Below are 12,198 nucleotides of genomic sequence, written 5' to 3' on the forward strand. Positions count from 1 at the left end.
GTCGATACAATGTATTTTGAACTTCTTGCACTAGTTTGTCTTTAGCATATAATTTTAATTCCAGTTGAAGTCTTTTAAGGTCTAGTGCAATATCAATTGGTGGAAACTCAATGTCCATTTGATCACAAATAAACTGTTTATCAATACAGTTATGCACCCACGAACGATGTTGACAACCATCACAATATCTAGATACATGTTGTACAATATGCATAACACATTTTTCAAAATAGTACTTTTTCAGGAATATACTTGTTTTGTTACACACTTCCACTGCATGTTTCACACACTGAAATACGCTGATGAATTTGTTCCATTCCGTTTGTGTTAGATACACCATATTGCGAGGGACATGAAATGTACTCTTTTTACGTAACAGCACCATCTTCTCTTCGAGGACTGTACGCAGCACCACTTCATGATTTGAGCCTAATGATTTGACTATGGTCACATTTAGCTCATCATGAAAATAATCGTTCATTTGGTCGATTCGTGAACATAATATTTGCCATTCTTCACAGGTCAGTTGTACACCAAATTGTTCTGCTTTGCCCAATCGAATCACTGGTTCAAATGTTTTAGAACTGATACCAATCATCACATGTTTTGTTTATTGGATAATAGCTTGCGAAGATGAACTCTTTATCGTTAGAAGTACACATCTTTCCTCCTGAAAAGCACTTGCTCAAATGATTTCGTGGGATGACACTGTATTGGTTGATTTATAGTTATTGCTGACGTCATTGGTAAGGAATGTGCTGATTCATGGTTTCATCACAGTTGCTGACGTCATGCTGACCAACCAAATTCATACAACTATGTCTGACGTTTGAATTCATGATTTCATCACAATGGCTGACGAATCCGGCTGTGTACTAAATTCAAGTTGATGACTTCGACCCAAGAATCCTTTGTAACATAAAGATACAGATCCAGTATTTAAGAAACGCAGCAGTTCTTCTTGTTTTGATGCTTCCATGGGTAAATATCTTGCTGGTAAAATTATATTCTTATCATTTTCAAGCTTCACTACGATTCTTAATCCAAACTTTGTAGGGATCATTTGGCTAGCTAAGATTCTATAAGGTACATTCTGTTGTAAATTAGTAATCTTGGTAAATGATTTCATCACATCACGTGTGTTTAGAAACTGCAGACAAGTAGCCATGATGACGTTATCATGAATACTAACGCGAACGATACTTATATATGATGCAAAACTGATGACGTTGCATGATCATGTTCTGACGTGCACCACAACGTTGCCAGATGTTTTTGTTCTAAACAGTTCCGGCTAGTGCATACCTGTATTGATAAACAGTTTATTTGTGATCAAATGGACATTGAGTTTCCACCAATTGATATTGCACTAGACCTTAAAAGACTTCAACTGGAATTAAAATTATATGCTAAAGACAAACTAGTGCAAGAAGTTCAAAATACATTGTATCGACAATATCCAGAACCACTATCTGGTATGGATGTATGTGGAGTGTAATAAAATGATCCATTTCAATGAATTGTGTTTTTTCATTTCAAGTACAAACCCAGGTTCTGACGTGTACTATTGCACCACAATGTTGTCAAAGGTTTTTGCTCTAAACAGTTCCGGTTCTTTACTAATAAGTGCACAAACTTTTAAAAATGTCAACTCAAACTTTGAAAACAAAAATTTCGAGAACAAAAATTTTCAAACAAAATTTTGAAACGAAAAAAATTTCAAACAAAATTTTGAAACAAAAAATTTCAAACAAAAAATTTGGAAACGAAAAATTTTAAACAAAAAATTTTAAACAAAATTTTCGAACAAAAATTTTCAAACGAAAAAAATTTCAAACAAAAATTTCAAACGAAAAAATCTCAAACAAAATTTTGAAACGAAAAAATTTTCAAACAAAAAATTTCAAGCAAAAAAAAATTTTACGTTTCACGGTTAACCGTCAAACTTTATCCGGTTTTTAACTATTCGATTAACAAATAAACGGTTTTGATCATATTTATCAGTGAGTGCAAAATGTTGAACGAAACCAAGATTTTTAAATGTTAAACAAAACTTAAAACTGAATACAGCAAAGATTTGAAAATCATCAACCAATCAGATTGCACGAAAGATAGTGATCAGCCAATCAGATTGCACGACAGATAGTGATCAACCAATCAAATTGCATTAATAATAACTTTGCCAGTGTTGTAGCATGTATTGCCTTTCGTCTATGAGTCATAAAATTCAATAAGGTTAGCTATCAGATTTCAAATCAATCACCGCCAAAGATCTTAGACTATGAGCTGTGACTAAAGTTCAATGTATTGTTTCAAATTTCGCACCTTATGTTAAAATTCTGTTTATCACCATTCCCAAATTTAGAGAATACTTCTCTTGATATACCTAAGTCTTAGAGTTAATCATATCATTATATGTTCAATAATGTCAATAATGTCCGTCAATTGTTTACCTGAGTAGAACCAACTGTTTTCTAGAAGTGTGTGTGTACTCAAACTTAAGAAGTACCACAACAAAGGAAATGAATCCCTGTACACTACCTCATCAAGGACAATCACGTGGTACAACGTCTTGCTTACGTTTATATTTGGCGGGAATAATCAAAACCAATGACGCAATTCTCAAATTATCCTACAAAGTTTCAATGTTCCAATGTCCTGATCACGTGATCACAATGATTTACCCAATGAATGAGATACTATCCAATTTTAAGAACCATTACCAATTATTGATATGACAATAAGAAATGTACCCCTCCCAAAATTTAAGATTGGTACACAAATACACCTGTGTGTTATGAAAAAGTAATAAATCCTGTACTTATTCAATAATAAAGCCGGTCAATAACCTTTAAATTTTGAATATTTGGCCATAAGAGGAACACCAACATCTACCTATACATTACAATATAACCATATAAGGTAATAGGACCTCATCCAAGAGGATACATTGGGTCCTAGAAAAAGGTTTACCGAATTTTGTTATTTGATAAGTCCCCAAATTTAAAAGGGAACATAAACATATAAAGGTAATAAACCTCTGTACATACCCGTATAACATGTACCCATGAAAGAGAAACGAGGTAAACCACCCAAATTTATCATAATACATGTTAGGGTCCAGTACTATAATACCAAATATATATAAAATGAGCAATTTCTAAAATTTAAGGGATGGGCCAAGGTACCCCTAACAAATTTTAAAGGGGTGCACAAATGTACCTATGTCTTATGATAGGGAATAGACCCCTATACATAACCATATAAACATATAAGGTAATAGGACCTCATCCAAGAGATAAATTGGGTCAAAATGTCAAACACGTGGTACAACGTATTGCTTACGTTTATATTTTGGCAATTTCGTACCCATGAAAGTGGACGATGTGGACCATCCAAATTTATCATGATACATATTAAGGTCCTGTACTATAATACCGAATGCTTAAATCAAAAAAATTCCAAAATTTAAGGGGCGGGCCAAGGTACGTACCTCTCCTAAAATTGAAAGGGATGCACCAATGTACCTATGTCTTATGATAGGAAATGAACACCTATACATTACAATATAACCATATAAGGTAATAGGACATCATCCAAGAGGATACATTGGGCCAAAAGACCAAACACGTGGTTGTACTAAAATTTGGCAATTTTGTACCCCTAAAAAGGGAACGATGTGGACCACCCAAATTTATAGTGATCCATATTAGGGTCCTATACTGTAATACCAAGTGTTTAAATTGAACAATTTCCAAAATTAAAGGGGTGGGCGAAGGTACCTCTCCCAAAAATTTAAAGGCGTGCAAAAATGTACCTATGTCTTATGATAGGAAATGGACCCCTATACATGACCATATAACCATATAAGGTAATAGGACCTCATCCAAGGGAATAAATTAAATCAAAAAACAAACACGTGGTTGTACCTAAATTTGGCAATTTCGTACCCATGAAAGGGAACGAGATGGACCATCCAAATTTATCATGATACATAATGAGGTCCTGTACTAAAAGGGAACAAGGTGAACTACCCAAATTTATCATAATACATGTTAGGGTCCAGTACTATAATACCAAATATATAAAATGAGCAATTTCCAAAATTTAAGGGGTGGGCCAAAGTACCCCTCCCAAATTTTTAAAGGAGTGCACAAATGTACCTATGTCTTATGATAGGTAATGGACCCCTATACATAACCATATAACCATATAAGGTAATAGAACCTCATCCAAGAGGATAAATTGGGCCAAAAGACCAAACACGTGGTATAACGTATTGCTTACGTTTATATTTTGGCAATTTTGTGCCCCTGGAAGGAAACGAGGTGGACCGCCCAAATTTATCATGATACATATTAGGGTCCTGTACTATAATACCCAATGTTTAAATTGGTCAATTTCCAAAATTTAAGGGGTGGGCCAAGGTACCCCTCCCAAATTTTTCAAGGGGTGCATTAATATACCCATATGTTATGAAAAGTAATGGACCCCTGTATACGTCCATATAACTATATAGGGTAATAATACCTCATCAAAGGGGATAAATTAGGTCAAAAAACCCCGAAATTTAAATTTTTGGCAATTTTTTACCCATGAAAGGGAACGACATAGACACCCAATACTGATAGAGGTACATACTATGGTCCTAGGCTACCACACCAAATTTTTAGATTTGGCAATTTCCAAAATTGAAGGGGTGGGCCAAGGTACTCTTCCCAAATTTTTCAAGGGGTGCATTAATATACCCATGTCTTATGATAGATAATGGACCCCTATACATGACCATATAACTATATAGGATAATAACACCTCATCAAAGGGGATAAATTAGGTCAAAACCAAACACGTGGTACTACGTATTGCTTACGTTTATATTTTGGCAATTTGGTACCCCTAAAAGGGAACGAGGTGGACCATCCAAATTTATCATAATACATATTAGGGTCCTATACTATAATACCAAATGTTTAAATTGGACAATTTCCAAAATTTAAGGGGTGGGCCAAGGTACCCCTCCCAAATTTTTCAAGGGGTACATTAATATACCCATGTCTTATGAAAGGGAATGGACCCCTGTATACACCCATATAACCATATAGGGTAATAACACCTCATCCAAGAGGATAAATTAGGTCAAAAACCCCCGAAATTTGAATTTTTGGCAATTTTTTACCCATGAAAGGGAACGACATAGACACCCAATACTGATAGAGGTACATACTGTGGTCCTAGGCTACCATACCAAATTTTTAGATTTGGCAATTTCCAAAATTTAAGGGGGGTGGTCCTATGTACCCCTGCCAAAATTTAAGGGGTGGGCCATGGTACCCCTGCCAAAATTTAGAGGGGGTGGTCCTAGGTACCCCTAGGTCATTGACCCCGGGCCAGGTCATTGACCTTTCACCCTGGTCATGAAAGAGAGTGAGGATGAGTCATTCGGCCATACGGGGACCCCTACTACTGGTATAGTCTTGCCATTAGTTCAAATACACGTTTTATTTGTTTTTACGTGTTAGCTATTAACGTTAGTTATTGAAATGTTTCCTTTCTATTAATACAAGTCACCGCAGGGTTATTCTATAACCGTGCACTATATCCACATATAACTAATATTAATCACAAATAATTTCTAACATCACATTGAACTCTTTTAAATTTTCTACGTAAAAAAACGTACGATGAATGAGTTAACATGGTAATATTAAAAATTTTTATTATCTAAATTTACTTACGACGTTAATTATAAACATTCTGCAGCAAACGAGTGATAATTTGGATTTCCACTGTCAAATGCTGGTGCATTCTGGGTAAAGCAGCTAATATGGCGCTGACCGGAGTTTTGGTAAAGAAAAGGTGGGGGTTGGTCATTGGATCATCTACACTTGATGGAACGGAGAAACTAGGTGATATACATAAATACTTTATTTTTAGCTTGAGTAATCATTTGTGTAGTTAAATATATCATATATATTAATACTTCATTGAGCTTTAAAATTTTAGGAAATTAATTATGATAATGTTATTTATTATAACATGAAAAATATTGTGTAGCCTGGGTTATGTAATTGCCAGGTATTGCATGACGCTTTCATCATGGATGATCGTCTAATATAGGCAACGCCGTCAGAGTCTCAGTAGGAAATTCAAATTTTATTAAGCAGAAATTTTCTTGATCAGGCCAACCTTGATAAAATTTTGTTTCTTGGAACACCTTAAATATTTGAGATTAATAATAGAGACTCTGACATCTAAATTAAGTATTAATACCGTTGGCAAAACGCGTTGCCGTGTCTAACCACCTACGAATGCTGCAAGGAATATGTAGCAGGTGGTTTAAGAGTTGTGTGTGGAACTTGCATTGTTCCGGGGTACGCAATTCCATTTGTCGATGTAAGTGCGAGGTCCGGAGGAGTGGGGAGAACGCAAACAACGTGTCATAAGGTAAAAACTTTCCTTATTTATTTATCCTGAACCATGAACCATTCAGACTGATGACAACAAGGGTACCATTTGTGCTATAAGACCTGAAACATTTGGAAATTAACGACTGTTTATGAAATGTTATCAGTACGTCACAATAGTATGACAAACATGTGCAAATAAAATCTCGTGTTGTGTCACGCATCTCATAGGATTATCGTAATACTTCCACTAATACTATTATTAAATTTTTAGTATGCATTTGGTAAAATCATAAACTTAGCTTCCGGTACAGATTTCTAACGTGATGCCCGTATATAGTTCAAAGGTTAGGTTAGTTATGCTCAGCTTGTCGTTCTTTTATTTTCCTTGAATATATTGATCCATAAAGAAAAATATCATGTTCGCAGTATAATCAGGAAAGTGCTAAATATTGTAGATGTATTTTTTTCATATTCATTTGTATATATGTATCATAATCATTCATATTGATAGTCAAGGTAGTGTTTGTTATGTTATAGAAAAATGTGACCCAATGTCATAGAAAAAAATTTAGGATATGCTACAAACATATGTTATGAAACGATTCCTAAGGAGGAATAATAATAATAATAATAATAATAATAATAATAATAATAATAATAATAATAATAATAATAATAATAATAATAATGTAGTATATAGAAGTGGAGATGACACAAGTGGGCACATATGCAATATGCAATACATGACAGAAGTGCACGGAACATAATTCTTCATCATTTTTTTTATTATTATTTATTCCTGACACTTTTCTGAGTCTTGAATAAAAATAAACGGATCAATGAATAGCTAGAATTAATAGGATTGTTCCATTGGAGCATAATACTCTATGTTAACCTGCCAGAGAAGCTACTAATAGTGTATCACTTATATGTTTAATTTTCTTTATTTCTTTCTTCTTTGTACCGGCAAGCTATGAATATGTAAATCACGTACAATTGTAATAATGTTGATTGGAAGTTATGTATTGTCTGAATGTGAAAACTAAAGCAGTGCAAAGAATCAAGCTTATTCTGAAACAATAGTTCAAAATTTATAACCATTTTCTTAAGCTGTAATTCCATTTTTTTTTGACAATAAATGATAACTTGAACTGCAATGTACGATTCCATTTCAGTAATTCATATTAAATACCTAGATTATAGGATAATAGTAACATAAAGTGCAAGTTGATGTCGAACATGTGCTATATGGCACAGCTACTAAGGTCTCATTGACGGTCTACCACTTGACAAGAATCTGCTATTGCTTTCAAAATTCCGTTGCACGAGTGAATTAGAAATCATTATTGTAATTTTCTTATTTTTTTATTTTCTTTATGGCTCTGAAATAAGGTCGTTACAAAATTGACAATCCAATCCAAGATTTTGCTTGGTATGTATTTACTTAAATTTATGACGTGATTTTGAACGTTTCAAATTGATATATTTTATATAGGTTAGGTTAGGTTATGAAGTTATTAATTATAATTTTAAGTAGTTTCTAAATATTTGCTTATTGTATAACGTATAAGGTTATGTTAAAAGTTGTATATGCTCAACTTTATTGTTCACAAGTTTCTGTTAGAACTTCCCTTCAATTTTTAATTAAATTAATAACATTTCAATTCTGGGGAACTTTTTATAGCTAAACCTTTTATTGTAATTTATAATTATTAATATTTGTGGCTTCTTTTTATATTATTGCCGCAGAAACGTAGTAATTATTACTTTGTTTAAAGGTACGAGAGGGTCTGTTCAATGGTACACGACCATAATGTACCTGTGATCAAAACGGATTTGTTCTTATTATATCCTGTAAAAGCTGATGGCAAAGAGGTGGCACTTCAAATATACGACAAAAATTGGGGGAAAATGCTGAATGTTAGGAAAAAAAGTCACAAGATGTAGTTGTATAGTGCAGTGGTGTCAAGATCGCGTTCGCAGAAAAGAGAGAGTTATAAGGAATGGTAGTTGTGCGAAATGCTACAAAATAGAAACAGAATTATATGTGATAACTGTGATAGGTGGTATCATTTTGATAAATGTTGTGAAGTTAGAGCGGATAATATTCCAAAAAATGACTGGCATTGTGAAGAATGCTTACAAACGATAATGGCGTCTACTCAAAGGTGTGAAAATAAAAGAAAATCGAACTGTGAATGTGATAATAGGGATCTGGTAGTGAACTATTGGATGAAAGTATGTCTTTGAAAGAAGTTATTAATATTTTGAAAGGTGATATTGTGAAAATCAAGCAAGAATATACTTCTGTGGAAGAAAAACAAGTTAGGCATAGTATGAGTAACGGGAAAACGAATGTGGATATAAATATTGGTAATAATATTGTAGTAGAGACCGAGTGGCAAAAAATAAAACCGCGTAGGTCTAGGCATATAGGAATTTCAAACAATGAGCCTTACATTAGTGTTCTTACATCGAATAGACATTCCGTACTAACCGAAATAGATGTAGACGAAGAAACTCAGTGCCGGTAGTGCAAGGCGATACAGTGATCAATTTAAAGTGCAAGGATAATAGGACAGATGTAAGCAATAATAAAATCAAGATCCATGCAGATAGTTATGGTTGTGGAATTTCTACAATATTAAGAGATATGAGCCATGATAAGAAGTTTGATACAGAAGCATCGGTGAAACCAGGGGCGAAATTCGATAAAATTGTGACAGAGGTAAGGAATAATTGTGCTAAACTAACGGATAAAGACTTTGCAGTACTCATGGGAGGTGCGAATAACGTTGCTAGTAACGAGACAGAAGCCGCCGCCGCTACACTACGGAAAACGTTAGCAGGACTAACGCACACGAACGTGATCGTTATGGGTATTCCACATAGAAATGATCTTGTAGATTGGTCAATTGTTAATACAGAAGTGGAAAAAGCAAATATTGTGTACAGTAAGATATGTAAACGTTTTAAGAATATAACGGTGGTAAATATCAATAAGGCTGACAGAATGCTTCACACTAGACACGGTCAGCATTTTAATATATTAATGGTAAAAGGAAGTGGTGTGAGCTTATAGATAAAGTTATTGAAAACAGGTACTTGAATATGAATCATAAAATTATCACGCTGTGTAATGAACAGGGAAACGTGAATTAAAGGCCAAGCTGATTCAAGATGAAGTTTGGCCGGTTTCGTATAAGCTAAATAACACTAATATTAGGAATCATACAATGGAACAATATACTAATTCAGAAAGGAAGTCTATTAACAATAATAATACTATGTCTACAGTGGCGTGCCGTGACTTTTCTCACAGGGGACTAGGTTCGAAGAGAATGTGTCCTGTAGAGTGGAGGTCCTGAGTAGTATTGTTGATACCAAATAACACAGTTTATATGTTTCTGTAAACGCTTCTTCTACCACCTCTTTCTTACAAGAAATGGATAATTTCAGTCACAGTTTTATTTGAAAAATCTAAGAGTCTGTAAACCTATATTAATTCACTCCGCAAATTATTAAAATTTAAAAAAAAATCCTCCCGTAAATTGATTTAAGGGTCAAAAACAAGCAATCAGGAAATCGAGATTTCAAGCACTGAAAATTCTTTAAATCTAACAGCTCAAGAAATTGTAACTCACTGAGATCTTGAAATCACAGTACCAATAATGTCATTGAAGAGACGCACATATTTAATTTCTGAATCTGTTGAGTCATCTAGGGGGGCCCGGACCCCTCTTGCCCCCCCGTGGATACGGGCCTGGGGCCCCTCCCTAGAAAATTTTCTTCAGGTATCCCTGCAAGTCCATTTAGTGTCGTACTTGAAAGTAACTGAATTACTTCAATATAATTTCCCTAATTGACAGAATCTTCTTGTTTGTTATGACTTCTAAATGATAACTCTTGTTTAGCCATAAAACAAGAGGAACAAATCACTCGGTTCATTAGTTCTAGGTTTGAATCAACTTCTGCATTGCTTGCTCAATTGAAAATCAATTCTGGTTTCCCGAAAGTTTTCAATTTAGTTATTGTGGACAGGTGTTAATAACATTTTTCTTAGCGCAACTTGGGTTTGTGAAAATTGTTCATGTCACAAAAGCCATCATTATTCCACATGTCTTTTTCTATGTGGAACAGAATACAAGGCCAGAAATACAGTTTGTTTCTTGTCTTACATGCAGTTAACTATTTTGAGGAAGCAAAATAATCCGTTTTGATATTATGAATATAATCTTTCATTTTTGTCTAAATGGAAATGCTTGGAGTTGTTCTACCACTGGTTATTATTTGTTGCATTTCTTGAAAATTAAGGAATCCAATGGTCCAGAATACAAGACTGAAACGGCCGATCCCCACCCCTACTGTCCCCTATACCAATTGAAGTAATATCACTGCTTGCGCCATCGCTTTGCTGCAAGGGACTAGATTTCTCAGACGAGTCCCCTTCCATACTTTATTCTTCGAGTCATTTGCAAAATATATTGATAATCTTAAAAGTTCACACTTCACTAGATTTCTTAAAGTGTCAAGATTAATATTGTAAATTTAATAGCGTTAATACTATTAACTGTAAAAAGCAAACGAGCATTAAATTCGCTTACGACAGAACGCCCATGCTTAGAGCTTAGACAACATAATATGAGGACTAGCTGGCTGGACCCTGTTCCCTTCCCCGAGAAAAGCCGATTAAAACCCGAGCGTTTCCGATCTCCACTTCGCTGTCGCACCCAGCATACGGGCGCTGACTATAATTGTGTCAGAACAATTGAAATAGTGTTATTTTACGAAAATAGAGAAATACAAACAATGTTTTCGTTTTCTTCGGTATATATTTATCACAAAATACTTTACTTAAAATGCCAGGGGACTAGCCTAGTCCCCTAGTCCCCTTGACGGCACGCCGCTGTATGTCTATGACTGACTTGAGTGAATATCATATGAATTTTGACCTAAAAATAGGTTTTCTTAATGTACAAGGTTTAAATAACAAACAGCTGGCTGTAAACGTTTATGCTAAAGATAATATGTTTGACGTTCTTGGTGTAAGTGAACATTGGTGTCATGAAAATGAAATACCATATATTATGATGGATGATTATTATGTAGCCAATAGTTATAGTAGAGAAAAACATAAACGCGGAGGTGTAGCAATTTATGTAAAAAAAAAAAAGTCATATATGATGAAATGTAGTATAGTAGACTTAAACTATTTATGTAATGAGCTACATTTTGAGGTTATAGGTATCTGCATTGACGAGCTTAAGTTAGTTATAGTATCTGTTTATAGGTCACCTGACGGAAACCCCGTTATTTTCCTAGAAAATCTTTAAATTTTTAAGTAGACCTAGGTGGAAGCATTTTAGTGTTGTTGTTGGGGGTGATGTAAACTCCCACTTTGATGCAAGGCAGGTCAAATGCAGTGTATCCAAATTATGTAAGTAACTTACTCAGAGAGTACAACTTCTACTATACGAATGACAAACTAACTAGAGGATTAGCCTGTCTTGACAATATTTTTACAAATATAACAAAAGATCGTATATCTAGTGATGTAACAGCCTTTCCATTAGGAGAACATGACTCTGCCTGGATTAAAGTAGGTTCCGTTATTGCTAGGAAATGTGTAATTGAGGAGAGTAAAATAATAATTACAAGACCAATATCCGACGAAAGAATTTTACATTTTAGAAATTCATTGAATAGTGTAAATTGGTTGAATGTGTTGACTGGACGTACATCTATGAAATCAGCTAATAATACGTTTGAGCGTTTCATGCAGGTTTTTTTG

Source organism: Thermobia domestica, chromosome 16 (assembly GCF_964235325.1).
Source record: "Thermobia domestica chromosome 16, izTheDome1.hap1.1, whole genome shotgun sequence".
Lineage (NCBI taxonomy): Eukaryota > Metazoa > Arthropoda > Insecta > Zygentoma > Lepismatidae > Thermobia > Thermobia domestica.